Source organism: Poromitra crassiceps (genome assembly GCF_964638095.1).
Source record: "Poromitra crassiceps genome assembly, chromosome: 6".
In the NCBI taxonomy this organism is placed as follows: Eukaryota; Metazoa; Chordata; class Actinopteri; order Beryciformes; family Melamphaidae; genus Poromitra; species Poromitra crassiceps.
In genome coordinates, this window is record NC_139627.1 from 10834825 (window position 1) to 10839824 (window position 5000).

The following is a 5000-nucleotide window of genomic DNA, read 5'->3' on the forward strand; positions in this document are numbered from 1 at the left end:
GAACTCAACTATGCAGTGCAGGGATCTCATCGATAGCAAAAGATGGAGCTAAACAGAAAACACTAAATGATGAGCGATAAATTAGGAAGTTGTGCCCCTCGGTCAGTGGTCAGTGGTCAGGATCTGGAGCGTCTTGGGACACTTCAGGGAGGTGAGCTTGGGGGCTTGCACTCTGCTCCTCCTGTTGGACCCTTGTCACCTGGGATAGATCGTTCCTGTGTACTGGTTCGACACACACACACACACACACACACACACACACACACACACACACACACACACACACACACACACACACCACCAGCTGCAACACAATGTCAACACGGCCATAATATACACAATGACACTTTAATCACACATATTAGTGAACAATAATTGCATTGAAGGAAACAATAGAATGAGAAGGGAATTGGCTGGAAGCTGGTGCAGGTTAGTAAATAGTGAAATGAATGAGGTGTTGGGGAAACATGAGCAGCTGTAGCTGGTGAGATGTGAGACATTGAAAGGGAGGGGCCACTAGAATAACGGTTGTGTGGATTCTATTCTATTCTATTCTGGTTTCTAAGGATGAGTGAGTACACCATCATCTGTATCTGTTTAACCAACTAAATGATCTCTGAAAGTGGGTGGGGTTTTGTTCGGGGGGGGGGGGGAGCAGTTCAACGTGCCGAGATGCACTGCACCACCCAAACGTGCAAAGTAAACGATACCCGAATCACGAGTACGGATATTGACACATTGTGCTCAGATGGCTCATCATCTGTTCGTCCTCCTGCCCTCAGGTAGGACATAGAGGTCCATCCGCTCTGAAACTTCCAGGATGCTTAACAGCTTTTTCCCACAAGCTGTCGGCCTGCTGAACACTACCCCTCGAAACACAACACAACCCCCCCCCCCACACCCCCCCACCCCCGAACAATGAACTCTGACCAACTCCGACTGTCTCTCACTCATTTTGCTCACGAACTCTGTACAACATTCTGGACTCACTGTTTACATGCACCACTGAACAGTCACTAACTCTGATGCCTTGATAGAATCATGTATTTATTTATTATATGTATTTATTATTTGGGTCGATGCACTTTACCTTGGAGTTTCAGTGAAATACATTGATTTCACAACTTTGTTTATCAGAAAAAATACTTTATTTGCAAAACTAAAATATGGGCTACACCAGAATGACGTGACCAGTTCCATCAGCTATGCGGTTCTTCAGGATGTCGACAAGATCTGCTATCGTCCTACAGCCGACCTTCCTCTCTGCGACCCTGCCTCCTCTTTGTCCCACTGGTGCTAGCCTGGGCTTCAGGCATACACCTTGGTTGCCTGCCTATAAAAAACAGCAGTGATTCAAGCGTTTGAAATTAGTTTGAACAACTGTAACAATGAGAAAATACTAGCGTTGCACTATGAATACATTTTGGCCATGTCTTATTAGCAGACAAACAAAAACACAGGCTAAGCTACTCACTGTTGACAGACAGCTGTGGTTAGCTAGCGATGTCCCCAACATTGAATTGAAATCATCCTAATTTAGCTATGTCAAACAAGTTGTAGACAACGTTTTGCCTAACCGTACTTAGCAATAGGGCAGGCTATGCAAAACTAACCTTTTCAAAATCCATGTAACCGTTACATGGATTTTGATCGGTTAGCAGATGATACAAATAACAGTCTTACCAAGCGGACTATTGTCAATATCCCTAAAGTTTTATGACTATCATGTGAAATTTGTCATTACTCAAGCCAAATACATAGCATTCGTGCTTGTTTTATGTACTTACGTCTGCAGTAGGTAGGCTATGCACAAAATAGTTGTTTATTTGTCCGTTGCTTGGGAGGGAGGGAGGCGGGGGAACCAGGAAGTGCTCTGCGCTGGTGGGTGGGATCGAGATTGTTTGGGTAACACCCCTTTGTTTTGGTTTGAAATGGCGACATCTAGTGGACAAAAAAATCACACATAGTGCCTTTAAAGTGACATCATTTACTTTACAAAGAATGTCAAATTCTGAGATAAAAGTCACAATTCTGAGATAAACGCCGGAATTCTGAGATAAACGTCAGCATTCTGAGTTTAGTCAAAATTCTAATATTCTAAATTCTAAATTCTAATTCTAAAGCCACCTATTTCTGAAGAAAATGGTGAAAACGACATACCCAAACTAAAATGCTTACTGTGGCTGAACCGCTAGGGTTACAGACAACTGCCTGACCTTTTCTGAAAGGTAAGACTTTGAAGTGTCTGTTCCAAGTGTCAGAATGACTCTATGTGTTACTGACCCTGAGTAACACCAGCTCAAACACAGTGGTTGATTCTCGCCTAGAATAAAAAACACTTTTAGAGTGTAAACAGTTACCTGTGGTTGTTGTATTTATGGCTAGAAATCCAATGGAGACATAGCCACAGGCCTTACCACATCCCAACTGAAAGAAGATGAAAAAATATCCCAAACATGAGTATTTGGCAGTGGTTTTTGTAGGGAGATGCCTAGGCGGATTTCCAAAAAGCCATTTGAAAAAGCCAAATAATCTGAAATGTTGTCTTTGTCTTTGTACAAAGACAGCTATAACTTCTGCTGTGTTGATCTGATCTGAAAAAGGAAGACATGGTTCGATGCGCAAGATTCAGCCGGTTAATTTGGTATGTAGCATGAACAGCATTGTTCAGAATTAACTACCTAATTAATCACATAAATGACAGATGAACAGCAAAAAATCAGAAACGTAACGCCGGGGTTACGGTGCCATGCAAGAGGTTTTAATGGTTGGAATTCAAAACTCTTAGATTAAATTCAGAACTCAAGTACTTCTTAGGCGGTGCAGCCGCTTCTATAAGTAACTGTTGTTTGTGGCCGAGATGTGGACGAGATTTAGCTGCTGCCTTCAGCACCTCGGACAGTTCTCAGAGCGCATACTGACTCGCGGCTGTGCAGTTATAACAGGGTCTGACCAGTGTTTCCATTATCCGGTAATTGCCGGCCGTTCTGGTTGATTGACTGGTCATAGAAGCATGGTTTGGTTGCAGGGAATTTACCACAATCCCGAGATTATAGGCTATAGCCTGCTACCAATTGTTTTAAGCTCAATAAACACAGATCTCATATTTGTCCGGAATTTATCCCATCTGTTAAACTGAAATCCTCCAGGACACGTGTCCGGGACAAATATTTTTGTAGCGGAAATGACCAAGAGGGAGGATGTAGATGATAAACATGAGTGGACTGAGTACAAAGCCTTGGGGAACACCTTGTGTGACTGTGGAGGGGACAGAGGCGTGGTTGTGGAGGGAAATGAAGTGAGAACGGTTGGAGAGTACCATGTTATTTTTGGTCCTGAGTGAAATGTTATGCTCTCTCCTGATTCTAAATCTAGCTGAATCGTTTGGTTTGACCTAGTAAAGCGTTGTACAAAATGTCTATGGCAGATCAAATCCGTAGGTGCAGATGCCAAACCCGGAAGAGGGTGTGACTTTGTCACTCTACCTCCCCTCTCTCTCTCTCTCTCTACATCTCTATGAAGTTCTCAAACTGCCTCCAGAGACTATATGCCACATACCCTACCATGTGCACACACAAAAACACACACGCACGCACGCACGCACGCACGCACGCACACACACACACACACACACACACACACACACACACACACACACACACACACACACACACACACACACACACACACAGACACACAGGCACCCGCTGCTCTATCTGCTGACTTCTACATTTCCATTGTGGAATTTATGCTAAATATGCATATTATCTTAATTGCATTATCCTAAATAATTAGCCAGTATATTTTTCTTTGCCCCTCTCACATATCCACAAGGTAAGCAAACAGCCCATAGCGCTGCGCTGTGGGGCCACTCCCCGTTTGCTAATTATGATCACTTCTCCTCTTCACTAATGCAAACAGAGAGCTGGGGGCCGGCTGGGGCCACCGCTCTGAGGAGGGAAGGGGTTAGGATGGAGGAAGGGAGGGATGAAGGGAGGGAGGGAGTAATGGAGGGAGGAAGGGAGGGATGGAGGGATGAAGGGATGAAGGGAGGGAGGGAGTAATGGAGGGAGGAAGGGAGGGATGGAGGATGGGAGGGATGAAGGGATGAAGGGAGGGAGGGAGGGAGGGAGGGATGAAGGGAGTGAGGGAGGGATGAAGGGATGAAGGGAGGGAGGGAGGGATGAAGGGAGTGAGGGAGGGAGGGATGAAGGGAGTGAAGGAGGGATGAAGGGAGGGAGGGAGGGAGGGATGAAGGGAGTGAAGGAGGGATGAAGGGAGGGAGGGAGGGAGGGATGAAGGGAGTGAGGGAGGGATGAAGGGAGTGAGGGAGGGAGGGATGAAGGGAGTGAGGGAGTGAGTAATGGAGGGAGGAACGGAGGGAGGGAAGATTGGAGGGAGGGAGGAATAAAGGGAGGGAGGGAGGGAGGAAGGAAGGAACATACAATTCACTCATGAAGGAAAGATGGAGAGGAAGCTTGAATCTTGAATGAAAGATTGAAGTTTTACCTGACAAAGCATAAGCATAAAATAATCATTCCATTGAAATGATATGTTAATGATAAACCCTAACTTTTGTTATATTATTTCATATATTTTGTGTATTTTATGAAAAAGAAGATGGTCACACCCAGTTTCCAAGCAGAGAAGTGAAGACAATAAGCCTGCAGTGTAGAAAAAGGCTTTAGAAATGGCCTAAATATATTACAGATAATGACACTAATTAATCACTTACACAGCTAATGAATATTTTCTTTATTTGCCTTAAGTAGCAAACACTTATCTTCCCTAGCTAAGATGAAACGGCCCGTCCCATCCGCTGGGCTCAGGCCCCGCACACACTGCAGCGCTCCCACTGGTTGCTGGGGCAACAGGCAGGATGTTGAAATGTACAAGGTGAAAACACATTACATCACTGACATGAGACAGATCACACATGAGTGTGGCCTCTCAGTCGTGAATCTGCTCTAACTAGGTGAGCAACACCAGCATGCCGGGAT